Below are 14,360 nucleotides of genomic sequence, written 5' to 3' on the forward strand. Positions count from 1 at the left end.
GAAGAGAAAATTTATAAACATAATATTATTAATATAAATAAAGTATTATGGAGGTCCAGAGAAAGGAGACATCATACATATCATTAGGAATCCAGATATGTTTCATTTAGTGGGTGGCATGTGAAGCCATTTGTGAGAGACAGGTAGGATTTTTGAGAAGTAGAAATAGGAGAAACCATAATCTTAAGATTTAGGGATATATCACTGTTTAGTAGTTTTTCCAAGGAAAATGAAAGATGAGATTGGAAAGAGTTGAAGTAAAATTAATTTATCTTAACTGGCTTTCACTAAAAATAAAACAAAATGTTTCTTTTTTTTTTTAAGATTCTATTTATTTATTTGAGAGAGAGAGAGACAGAGAGAGAGAACAAGCCAGGGGTGGGGGCAGAGGGAGAAGGAGAAGCAGACTCATTGCAGAGCAGGGAGCTCGACAAGGGGCTCAATCCTAGGACCTTGAGATCATGACTTGAGCCAAAGGCAGACGCTTAACTGACTGAGCTAATCAGGTGCCCCAAAACAAAATATTTCTTGGTCTTTGTTGTAGAAACTGTCTGGCTGTTTACCAAACCTGTTTCCTCTTCCTTTTTTGCATAGAGCTAACTTGCATTTACCAGCATCCCCTGCAGTTAGGTGTGGCCATGTGTCTGTATTTTGACAATGATGTAAGGTGTGCTACCTCCAGAACTGGCCCCTAAAACACTGAATGCAATCCTCCATGTTCTTTTCCCTTCAGAATAAATTTAGAAAACCCACATTACCTGATTTTGAGACCTAGAACAAAGTTACAGTAATCAAGACAACGTTGTTATTGGTTAAAGTATAGAATCATAACCAATGTAATAAAATAAATACTCCAGAAGTAGACCCACATAGATGACTGATTACTGACAAAGGTGCAAAGGCAATTCAATGGAAAGAGGGTAGGCTTTTTGATAAATGGTAGTAAACAATTAGACAATCATAGGCAAGGAAAAAAAAAAGGACCTCAACATATACCTCACATTTTTTATGAAAGTTTAGTCAAAATGGATGTAGGACTAAATGTAAAACGTAAAACTATAAAGTTTTAGAAGATATCATGGGTGAAAATCTTTATGATCTCGGGATAATCAGTTATTATACAGGATACCAGAAGCATATCACATGAGAGAAAAACTGATAAATTAGACTTCATCAAATTAATACCTTTTGTTTTGTGAAAAAAGTATTGAGAGAATAAAGAGATCGGCCACAGAACTGTAGAAACCACCTGCAAATCATGTTTCTGACAAAGGACTTGTATCTAGAACACAAAAAGATTTCTAAAAACCAAACAATTAAAAAATACATAAAATTTGAGCAAAAAAATATGAATAGATACTGCACCAAGGAAGATATTTTAATGATGCATAAGCATATAAAAAGATATTCAACACAGGTAGTCATTAGAGAAATATAACTTAAAACGACATGACATACAAGTATATAGTGTTAGCATAACAAAAAATCCCTTACAATAACAAAAAAACCCTTACAATAACAAGTGCTAGTGAGGATGTAGGGCATCTGGGACTCTCACATTTTGCTGATACAAATGTAAAATGATACAACTGCTTTGGAAAACAGATTGGCAGTTCCTTATAAGGTTAAACATACACTTGTCGTATGACCGGATAATCCTCCTCCTAGTTATTCGTGTTAGAGAAATGGACACCTATAATCACATAAAAACCTGTTTCTGAATTATAGCAGCCTTATTCTTAATTACCAAAAACCGAAACCAAACCATTTGTATTTCAATTGTTGAATAAGTAAACAAATTTTGATACATCAATACAATAAAATTCTACTTGCAATTAAAGGAATAAAATATCAACTCATGCAATAATATGGACATATCTCAAATACATTTTGCTAAGTGAAAGATATTAAATGTCAAATGCTATATAACATTCTTGAAAATATAAAACTATAGAAATGAGAACATATCATTTTTTGATACGGATTTGGGGATTTGGGGTTGAGGAAGGGGTTGATTACAAATGAGCCTCATAAGGGAATTTGGAGAGGAATGAAACTAACATATATCATGACTATGGCAGTAGATACCTGACTCTGTACATTTATTAAACCTTATAGAACTTATACCATAAACAGTGAATTTTATTTGATATAAATTAAAATTTAATAATTTTTAAAAATAAAAATATACAGGCACAAAATTCTGTAGCTTTAACTTTATTGGTACTACAAAACCTAACACAGTTTTAGAGTCCAGATTCACAGATACTGTTAATGTGTTCCAATAAAATTTTCAGTAATAAAATGGATTTCTGAGAATATGCACTCTTGTTTTCAAGATAGATTAATGATGTCACTAGACAAGAGGATATAAGAAATTGGTACACTTAAGCATATCACCTTGAACTGCAAAAATATCAAAGAGAGAAAAACTCCTGAAAGAATCCAGAGGTAAAAAACAAACAAAATAGAAAAACACATCTTATATATAGCGGAACAAAGATAAGACTTACATCTGACTTCTCCTCAGAAACCATGCAAGCAACAGAAGAGTGGACTGAAATATTTAAAGTGTTGAGAGGAAAGAAAAAAAAAAAATAATAACCACCAATCTAGAATTCTGTACTTTGCAAAATTATTCCTTAAAAGTAAAGGGGAAATAGGACTTTTGCAAACAAAAAGTAAAGGAATTTGTTGCTAGTAGACTTGCCTTGAAAGAAATGTTGGAAGAAGTTCTTTTTGGAAAAAGATAATAATGAATCAGAATCTTAGATTTACATAAAGAAAGAGCATCAATGAGGAAATAAGAAAAGATAAAAACTTTTTCTTGTTCTTAATTGAGCTAACAGATAACAGTCTGTTCAAGATAATTAAAACAACAATGTATTCAATTATGTGTGCTTATATATATATATATCTAATGGATTCATATGCTTATGTATGCTTATACATAATTGAAATGAATAAAAGCAATGATATACATAATTGAAATGAATAAAAGCAATGATACAAGCAATCAGAGGGAGGAAATTAGGATTATTTTGCTATTATAAGGTAGTAATACTACTTGTGAAGTGGTATAGTGTTATTTGAAAGCGGACTTGGATTGGTTGTAAATGTGTACTGTAAAATCTAGAGCAACCACTAAAAAAGTAAATTAAAGGAGTATACTTGATAAGCTAAAAAAAAAAGAGGGAAAATAGAATCATACAAAATGTTCAATTAAAACTAAAAAAGGCAAAAAAAAGTGTGGAAGACAAAAATAAAAACAAAAAACAAGGGCCAGAAATAGAAAACAGTAGCAAATATGGTAGGTATTAATCCAACTATACCAATAATCACTTTGGATATCAATGGTCTAAATACCAATTAAAAAACAGAGACTGTAGATTAAAAAAAAATGACCCAACTATAAGAAACACAGGTTATAAAAAACACATATATATTGAAAGTAAATGGATGGAGAAAATTATACCATGCTAACACTAATCAAAAACAAAACAGGAGAACCTGTATTAATTTTATACAGTGCAGACTTCAAAGGAAGGAAAGTTATCAAAGATAAGGAAAGGTATTACATAAAGATAAAAGGGTCAATTCTCCAAGAAGACAATTCTTAAAAGAAAGCATCAAACTACAAAAGGCAAAAACTGATAGAACTACAAGGAGAAATAGATGAATGTACTGTCATAGTTGGAGACTTCAACAGCCCCTTCTTGGAAATGAACAGATCCAGCAGGAAGAAATCAGTAAGGACATAATAGAACTCAATTATATTATCAATAAACTGGATAGAATTAGCATTATTATATACTACATATATATACTAATTCATCCAACAATAGCAGAATAACATTTTCTCAACCTCATAGAGAACATTCACCAAGATTCCACATTCTGGGCTATAGTACACGCCTTCACAAATTTAAAAGAATAGAAACCATACACTGTCTAGCCTTAGACCACAATGGAGTAAAACTAGAAACTGATGATAGAAAGATAACTAGAAAATCCTAGAATACACAGAGATTAAACAACTCACTTCTGACTAACAGATGGTTCAAGGAGGAAATCTCAAGAGAAATAAAAATATTTTGAACTAAATAAAGTTGAAAAAAAGAATTATCAAAATTTGTGGGATGCTGTGAAAGCTGTGCTTATAAGAAATTTATAGCATTGAATGCATATATTAGAAAAGAAAGCGTAAAATCAGTAAACTAAATTTTTACTTTAGGAAACTAGAAAAAAGAAGAGCAAATTAAATCTAAAGTAAGCAGAATGAAAGAAATAATAAGTATAGAGCAGAAATTAATGACATTGAAGACAAGAAATCAAAAGAGCAAATCACTAAAACCAAAAGCTCGTTCTTTAAAAAGATCAATAAAATTGATAAGCTTCTAGCCAGGTTAAGAGAAAGAGAAAAGATACAAATTACTAATATTATAAATGAAAGAAGGGATATCTATCACTACAGATCTCATGGATATTAAAAGGATCATAAAGGAATAATATGAACATCTCTATGCCCACAAATTTGAGAACCTTGATGAAATGGGCCAACTCCTTGAAAGATACAACCTGCCAAAACTCACACAAGCAGAAATAGATGATCTAAACAGACCTGTATCTATTAAAGAAATTGAATTGAATTAATCATTAATAACTTTCTGAATCAGAAAGCACCAGACCCAGATGGGTTCACTGATGAATTCTACCAAACTTTTAGGGAAAACGTTGTACCCATTCTCTATAATGTCTTCAAAGGATAAAAGCAGAGGGAATACTTCCTAACTCACTATAGAGGCCAGTGTTAATTGAATACCAAAAACAGACAAAAATATTACAAGGAAAGAAAACTACAGACCAGTATCTCTCATTAACATAGATGCAGAAATCCTCCACAAAACATTAGCAAATCAAATCCAAAAAGGTGTAAAAAGAATTGTATAACATGACCGAATGGATTTTATCCCAGACATGCTAGGGTGTTTCGACATTCGAAAATCAATTCATAAAAAAACATAAATTCATGTAATCTATCACATTGACATACTAAAAAAATCATATGATCATATCAATAGATGCAGAAAGAGCATCTGACAAAATCAAACACCAATTAATAACTCAGTAAACTAGGAATAAAGGGGAACATTCTCAATTTGATAAAGGCTATCTGCAACCAACCTACAGCGAACATCATTATTAATGGTGAGAACTTTGAAGCTTTCCCACTAAGATCCGGGATAAGGCAAGAATGTTCCTCCTTGCCCAAATCACTCCTTTTTAACATTGTCCTGGAAGTGCTTCCTAATTCAATACCGCAAGAAAATGAAATAAAAGATAAACAGATTGGGAAGGAAGACATAGACCTGACTTTATTCATAGGACAGAGAATGCTCAATTCTAGGAAGCTGTGGATTCAAAGCCCTATCCCGAAACAACCTCCATGTGACCTTGAGTAAGATTCTCAAGTCTGTCTCACCACCTGTAAAATGGAGTAATACTGTCCTCAGAGAGTTTTCTTGAGGACTACACTAAGGTACTGTGCTTGCAGACATTTAGGTGAGTAGAGGCATATGAAGCTTACCACTCAGTGTTAGGTGAAGCTGAATCTGAACAATTTGGTGGTAATGAATCTTTAATCAAAGTTTAATATTCAAATGATACTCTGGTGACTTTCTAGGTACTAACCTAAACAAAGAAGTAACAAGATTCAAAAGACTAGCCAATCTTTGTTAGTAAAAATGCTCTCTGGCATACATTTGTCTTTCCCTTCCTAAAATGAATAGCTATGCATTTTAAATCTATTTCACGGAAAAATAACCCTTTTGTATTAATTTCATGCATAGTTCAACAAGGTCACTTCTGATATTTAAAAAAACTTAGAGAAGGTGCTAAAGTAAGTTTTTAGGAAATAATATTACAAGATTTAGGAAAAACACAGTCATGACTTACTATTAAAAGTTCTGCATGTTCCGCATTTTACCTGAGCACAAGATACATACAAATGAACAATCATGTAATTTGCAATTTCTTGATTTGCTATTCTCATTCACATAGACTAATACTTACAGATTTTTTTCACTCTCTAGAAATACTGAAATAATAAATATGAAAAAAAAATCCTCTTTTTTTAATCAATAGTCCTGTAAAACTCATCTGATTTAATAAAGAAAGAAGAGAGAGCAAGGGAAAGAGAGTAGAGAGGACAAAGGTTGAGAAGAGCTGGGGAAGGAGAAAGGAAAAAGAAAGAACTACAATGTTAAACTAAAACTTTAACATTCAACTCCAAGTTGAGTTTTGATTTAACCTGCTAACGTCTTGATTGAAACTCAAATGCCCATCACAAATATGAATGTCTTTTGTTCCCAACAATTTACAGCATTTTATGGCCTATTTCATTGCATCATAAATGTCATAATGACCAAATGTTCCATGAAATGTCATAAAATGACATGAATTACAGCTCTCCTCTAGGTCTACGTCTGGAAAACTGAGTTTCTGGCTCATGCTCAGGTAACGTGCTTTTTGTGTTTGAAATCTCTGTGTACTGTGACACTGAGTTAATTAATTTTACTTTATCGTCCAAATGTACTAAGATTCCCTCTCAAAAGGTAATTCATTTGTCTGGAGAGTATATACATAACTGGATTAAGTATCTCCCAATTATAATGCTGTTATTTCCTTAAATATCAGCTATTTAAGGATTCTTAAAATCTCATGGTAACAATGCTCTTTGGCATGATAATGCTTTACAACTAATGTTTCATTTTCAGTATTAGGACATGTGCTTCTCTGGAACATATTAAGGTGTATGAGATTTTATCATACTGTTCAAATTCAGTAACAACTGCCAAGTTCTTCGGCCACCCCATATTCCCATTAATCCTGGGCATGCCAGAATGTAATTTGATAGTTTCCTAAACATGAGAAAGGAAAAAGGGGAAAGGTCATAATAATGCTATTCCCACAATTGTTCTGCCTATACTAGATTACTGACCCTAATTTCACAAGTTGGTTTTACTACTTAGCTTTGATTCAGCGGGAAGATTTAGCTTGTTGGCTAAAAACAGTTTTTGAAATGTTAATCTTCAATTTATATCAGCATTTTCTAGCATTTTGCTTCCTTGTTTTCTTAATCCAAACAAAGAAATGATGTGACTGATAGACAGGATTTTAAGACACCTATTCATTTATTCAACAAGTATTTATTGAGCCCCTTCTGAATCTGGGCACTGTGACTTAGAAGAAATAAACATGACAATTGTTTCTGCTTTTATAACACTTATCCAAGATCTCAGAAAATAAATATGTAATCCTAAATCCAGTCCTAAGTGTCCAGTTTTGGTAAGCTAGGGTGTTTTCTACAGAACACCATGACTCCAGACCAACAGAGAAATAACAATCGAAATATTTAAACCAGCATTTTCAATTCTGCAAGCTATTACTATTCCTTTTTACTTCCTAGTGAATTTTACCTACACTTTACCACTGGATAAATTACAGGCAATCTAATTTAATCCATCCTTCTTAGTAGGAGAGCATCTTTATGAACAACTGATTTAATTGTACCAGTGAACACTTTGCTACTTTCAATTTTCCAGTCTCACTCAGTATATTCCTCTGATAGAGGAGAGTAAGGAATAACTGAATGTCCTAAGTAATATACATCCTGGGCCTCTGCATTTATCTAATTCTCTCTCTTACTCCTACCTTCCTCAACAAAACATTTGTCTCATATCTTTCAACACCCAATTAATTATTCACGACTTGGTTTATTGCCAATCCCTAGCCTGACATACAATAGTCATCCAATAAATTAACTGATACAACCCCCAAAATAAGCTATAAAAAGTTAAAAAAAATATTTGCAGAAATGTGGTTCATTCCATTTGTCATGACACTTTTACCTATAAGGACTATTGTGTTTTCCCAAAATAATTATTTACTTTTCTGTAGAAAGAAGCTAAAATGATTTTTTTTTTTAATTTTTGTTAGGGTTAAACAAAAGAGCCATGAAATAATGGGATTTGTCACATTGGAGGCTTATGTAGTTGGACAATGAATTTTAAGACAAATATAGGTGCTTGGCTTACTATGATGTCCCAAGAGAAAATCCTAAAGCCTAACTCAGGAACGATAGTCAGAGTTTATGTAAGGCAATTTATATATTCCAAGGGGGGAAATTACTACAATGCTTGGGGCACTTTAAAATGTGGAAAAATACAGTGAGAAAGACTGTCACAATAGCGCTCAGTATATATGTGAATAATTCCTTTGACTTCAATTTTTATAAAATGGATCTTAATCACCAAAGAAAAGACTGGAAGAAAAATGTCTGTTTAAGGGTTTTGTGAAGTTCTGAAACTTCACATCTGCATTCATTTACCTAAAATCTACTTGTCATGCCAATGCACTTTATACTTTTTTTTCTCAAGGATTTTTTTTTTTTTAATGTTTAGCATTTCATGAAAAAATCTTACATTTAGGTAAACCTAAACTTTGAACTCCCTGTGGTTTTATAATTAGTAATTCCAACTGCAAGAACTTCTGATTCAGGAAAAAAAAAATCTACAGAAGAAATATTTAAGTTCTTGAAGTAAAAGTATTGGGCAATAACAAAAGAGATATTTGGCATTGTACAAACAAGCCAATGGAAACATTTACATTATAGAGAGAACAATATATTACTTAACACTTGCACAGTCGTGTTTCCTATATGGCTTTTTAGGTTCTGGTATATCTTTTCAACTTTCTATTTAATGTGATATCTTAATATCATAGTTTTACGTTAGCATTTTTTATAATTTTTAAAAAGAAATTCAAATATATTTACAGAATGTTTTACTTCATGAATGGCATTATGCTAGGGATATTAAAGGATATAAAGATAAAGGAGACATAGTCTATTTCACAAAAGAGCTTTATGTGGTCTATAAGGAGAGAGAGCTCAGCACATTTAATATAGAGACAAAAAATTCAGACTGGAATATGGTAGGAGATGTTCTGAATGTTAAGTACACTTTTATTTTCAAGTATGCTAAAATTTTCAATTGTTAATAATAGAAGAAAAAAAAAACATTAAGAGTTCATCTCCAGAACATGAGTAACAAATATATGTGCATTCATTATAGTCCCACTATTTCTCAGTTCCTTTGTTTTGAAAGAGCAGATCACAGGCAGAGATTTTCAGGCCTTTTAAAACATTTTACACATTTTTGTATATGCAAAATTTGGTTTTCTTCTCTATCTTAACGTTTCCTCTTGAAGTCTAGCATTTCTTCAAAGACAAAATTAACATTTTAATGTTTATTGTGTGCTGTACCCTGTGATATTCAAGACTCATGAAAACTGAATGAAAGTCAACTTGGACTTGAATGAGTTGAAGGAAAAGCACCCAGATAATAATATTGTTACAGGAAAAGTTTTTCTGTATGCTCATTTGATCTTAAAAAGAGGGGTCATTTATTGTTTGGGAGAAAATTTATGGTTTGGAGAACTGCCTAAAGAAAGCTCTTCCTTTCATTATTTGTACTAGGCCAGATCCAAAGAATTCTCCGACTGCATCACTTTGTTAATTCACTGAACATAAATTCACAGAAAACATATGCTATGTGGCAAAATTTATGCTAAGTATTGGATGTACAGAGGTGCAGGATCTGGTCTCTAGGCTAAAGGAACTTACAGGTGAGGCTGGGGGAAGCACAAGTAAAAAAAAATATGTAAACGTAACGTGGAAACTGTAAATTTTACCAACACTTCAAAGAAGCTAGAGTTTTCTTAATTTTAAGTTTTCCAGATCTTCTAACAAATTCTACAAGTTGAGCAGAAATCCTGATAGCAAACAATAGGAAGAAAGCAAAAAAAGAACATTTTCACATTTAAGCAAAAGCGTGATACTCAAAGTATTAATAAGTACAACCTATCACTGTATTAAAGGAAAAACACCTCATGAAGGAGTCTCATGACTTCAAAAAGTAGTTGATGCAAGGAAATCTATTAATGTAGTTTTTACAAAAACAAGTTAAGGAGGAAATAAAATAGTATCATGATATTGATCACTATTCCAAATCATGTTAAGAAGTTTAGTACCCATTAACTAAAAAAAAAAAAAAAAAAAAAAATTGGTAAACAAAGATGGGATAAAGAGTAAGCACCTCTCAGAAAACTATTACAAATCATATATTCTGGTGATCCGTTAAGAAGTTTTTTTTACTCAAGTCAGGAACAATACATGCATGGTTACTCTTAATATCTCCTCTTCCATGTTGTACTAGATATTTGCTTAAATGTAATTAAACATGGTTGATAAGTTAACTCCTCCTAAAACTATTGTTTAAATCTCTTTCTTTAATAATACATCATGTGTTCTTAATCCTTAGATCCTTGGACTTCTCTTGAGCTCCTTTATGGTGAAGATTAGGTTGGATTTTTTACCACTCTCCCCCCAAAGAATCCTCAAAATATGGGTTTGCAATACAAAAGACTTGATAATAAATTAATTTCTTGGTATTTGGAATGCATTTTCCTATAGAAAACTGTTTCTGGACTAGTATACAAAACCTATTAATACTAGGGAATGAACTTAATGAGAAAAAGAACTAAACTACTATGTAAGTGAAATACAGAATACTGAAATAGTGAAACAAAATACTGTTATGCTACAAATAATATAAAATATATAAATAAAACATATAGTGGAAAAATTTCAATTTGAAGCAAGTAAGGTGAGTTTCTAGGCCATTAAAAATCAATGGCACTTCTTTTGTTTTGTTTTTCAAGTATGATTTCACTTCAAAAGTGGATTTCTTAATTATTGAAAAATTATTTTAATTATTTTAAAAGAAGTTTATATTTATTAATTATGATGCTAGTCTTTCATTGGCTTACAACAGGTTTTTCCAAAAATAAGCAAATGATTGAATTTATATAACTGAGAAAAAGTCAGAGGACAGACAACAGAGAATATACTTGAATGAGATCGTTTCATATAATATTGAAATAAGGAGGACCTTGATGGAGAGTATTTGTACCACTGCCTTGAGAGAGAGGAAGAACGATGAGTTAGTTGGTTCTTTAGCCAGCCCCTAGGTTCTATCAGCAGAGGTCATCTTGGTTATGGTCCAAAGCAGGTGTGAATAGTCAGGAAAAACGTGAAGATATGCAAATAGTCATTTAAAACTACAGAACATTAACCAGATGCACACTAGCAAAGTTTTCTAATATTTCTAACAATTTTGCTAGAATTAAAATGTATGTATTAGCATGCTGTCGCCAAATTTTAGTGGTCTGTTAACCAGCCTTAGGCTAACTTGCCAAACAACAGTAATTTGCTATTTTGGAGTAAAAGCTAACTTAAATGTAATGTGTTTCATCTTTCCTTTTAATTGAGCTGTGCAGGCCTAGCCTTATTTAAAAAAAAGTTATAATCTGTTCAACATATCATTTTTAGAGTATCTAGTATTGGTATTCAACAAAATACATATAGTTTTTCCTGTCTTAGAATGATACTAAACAAGCAAACAGAAATAAATCCATAGTTGAAATGTGTGAAAAATGCAATGAAGGAAAAGAATAGGATACAATAATACACACTAATAGGGAGAATGACTTTTAGGGGTCGTGGATATAGAAGATCTTGTTCAAATGGCATTTAAGCAGCTTTTTAAAAGGTGACTAGGAGCTATCCACGAGCAGAAAGAGAGGATGTACATTTCCGGTGGAATGAATAGTGAATTAATAGTAATAATAATAATAATAATAACAGCAACAATCAACTTAGATGAAGGAAGAGCTAGTGGAAAAGTCCAGGTTGGCTGGAAGATATTTGAACAACTGGAGTAGTGACAGAGTAGAAGTTGATGCCGAGGCTTGAAGCTTTTACAGTATTCTGAATAAAATGAGGACGGTAAGGCTGCGATAATATTGTAGTCACTTTCCCTGCCAGCTTGGTTCTCCGTGGCGGCGGCACGCCTGGCCAGAGAACTAACCGGAGTTGTCTCCTCGGCGGGCCCAGGCGAGAGGGTGAGAGTGGAAGCGGTCTAGGGAGCCAACCTCGCCTCAGCCAGCGCTCTGCAGCGCCCCACCTCACCAGAGCAGATGGAGAGCCGCCCCCGAGGCTCCCACACGGCCACCATCCCACACTGGCTGGCCCTCGCTAGCTGCTCCAATTTCCCATTTTCCCCACCACCTAAGCCTTGTCTCCCACGTCAGCGGCATTGTGGTTTGAAAGAAATGGAAGAAAAGGAGCGATGTGACCAATTCCATTCCGTCCTCCTGCATTGAGGCCTGGTTGGCATTTGCAGAGAGGAAAATACAGCAAGAAAACGGATTTTTCTGGAAGGGAAGGTGGGAGAAGGGAAACAAGGTCTTAGACTTTCTACAGTTTTTTTTTTTTTTTTAAATTCTGCTTTGACAGTGGTGGCAAAATAATCTGACGGTAGTGTATTAAAAAAAAAAAGAGGTGGATTTTTTTTTTTTTTTGTCCTTTTGATTCCAGGCTTTTCTCCCCATGACAAAACTTCACAAATAAATAAATCCATAAATCCATAAATCATGGATGCCAGAAAATGAGGTGGATTTCAGGAATCCTGAAAAAATTGAGACGCTTACGTTCTTCCCCTGGAGGGAAGGGTGGGGTGTTTTTAGCTCCCTCTGGAACTTCAAAGGAAAATCGAGTTGGGTGCCATGGAAAGGAGACAAGGCCAAATCTGAATCTTTGGAGCTGTCCCAGGCAGCAGCCCCCACAAACAGACCATGAGAAACAGAGCAAGGAGCTGTGTGCCCTGCATGCCCTCAATAATGTCTTCCACGACAACAAGGTCTTAACCCAGGAAATGCTGCAAGAGATTTTCCAGAGAGTGTCTCCAAACACCATGGTGAACCCCTGCTCCCCCTAAGAAGAGCATGCAAGGAAATGGGAACTACCATGTGAACGCCATTATGGCAGCCCTTCAGACCAAAGGCTATGAAGCTGTGGGGTGATACAAGCCCAGGGAGGTCAGCGCCATGGCTCTCACTAACATCATGGGTGCCACCATGAATCTACCCTCCAGCCCATACTGGCAACTGAAGTTGCCTCTCAAAAGGCAGCACTGGATCTGTGTTTGAGGGGTAGGAGGTGTCTACTACAACCTCGACGCCCAACTGAAGATGCCCAAGTAGATTGGAGGAGAGAGCAAGCTCAGGAGATTTCTAAAACATCACTTGGGATGAAAGAACTGTGAATCCTGCTGGTGGTGCCAGAAGAGGTGGGGGCCCATTGAAGTTGGAGGGCTGAGGTGTAATGCAGTTCTACCCAACCTTCCCTCACCTCAGCCCTAAGTCCTCTGTACTGTGCTGGGGCCTATACAGTGGGTCTGCCCCTGTCACTTCCCCAAACATCTCATTGGGCTTTCCCTTCAGATTTGACAGTTGGGGGGCGGGGGGAGGTATAAGGTAGTCAATTTTAACTCATGCTGTTAAGTCCAGAAAATGTGGGAGGAAAAGCACAAGAGCTTACAGGCAAGGTAGTCCATATGGGAACTAGAATTACAGAATCTGTCATTGTAAATAACAGAAACAAAACAGGGAATTTATGAACACATGCAACAGGAAAAGTTAGTGACTGGTCTAGTTTCGTACACATGAGTCCAGGGGCTTAAACAATGACTGCAGACAAAGCTGGTTTCATTATCTCTAAGCTGTTTTTGTGTGTGTGATTGTACCTTTCATACAGACTAATATGTGTGGCCAACAGCATCTCTGAGTTTATATTCTATCAGCTAAGTGACCCCAACAAGAGAGTAATTCTTTCCTCAGGCAATTCCCATAATAAAAGTCTCCTTTTAAATGCAGATCATCTACCCATCCTTGAACCAATCACTGTGGTCTGGAAACAAAATACCCTGCTTGTCCAGGCCTGGCTCCCATGCCCAACCCTCAAATAGGCACGGGGTCGGGCTTTTCTGAATCACACTGGCTCAACATGACTGAGGGCGCAGAAGTTGTTCACCAAGAGAAACCAGGATGATATTATTGGAAGAAGTAGAAATGTACACTGGGTGGGAGACAGATATGGAAGTGGGGGATTACAGAGGCAATCAGGATACTGAGAATAGGAGAAGGACCAGAAGAAATTGGAGGATAGAGATAGATTCCAGGGGATTTCTTTTGTTTTTTAAGATTTTTTATTTATTTTTTGACAGAGAGAGAGACAGTGAGAGAGGGAACACAAGCAGGGGGAGTGGTAGAGGGAGAAGCAGGCTCCCCGCTGAGCAAGGAGCCCAATGTGGGGCTCGATCCCAGGACCCCGGGATCATGACCTGAGTCGAAAGCAGACCAGGGGATTTCTAAACACAAGTCTGAGAATAGGATAAAAT

General features: G+C 34.6%; 1 pseudogene; it reads left to right on the forward strand.

The window, feature by feature from the left end:
- The first annotated feature begins 12,559 nt into the window (after nucleotides 1-12,559).
- On the forward strand, nucleotides 12,560-13,286 carry LOC102749131 (josephin-1 pseudogene; annotated as a pseudogene).
- Nucleotides 13,287-14,360: the final 1,074 nt, after the last annotated feature.

The sequence above is a fragment of the Leptonychotes weddellii genome, chromosome 2 (assembly GCF_054177405.1).
Source record: "Leptonychotes weddellii isolate Sample4059 chromosome 2, ASM5417740v2, whole genome shotgun sequence".
In the NCBI taxonomy this organism is placed as follows: domain Eukaryota; kingdom Metazoa; phylum Chordata; class Mammalia; order Carnivora; family Phocidae; genus Leptonychotes; species Leptonychotes weddellii.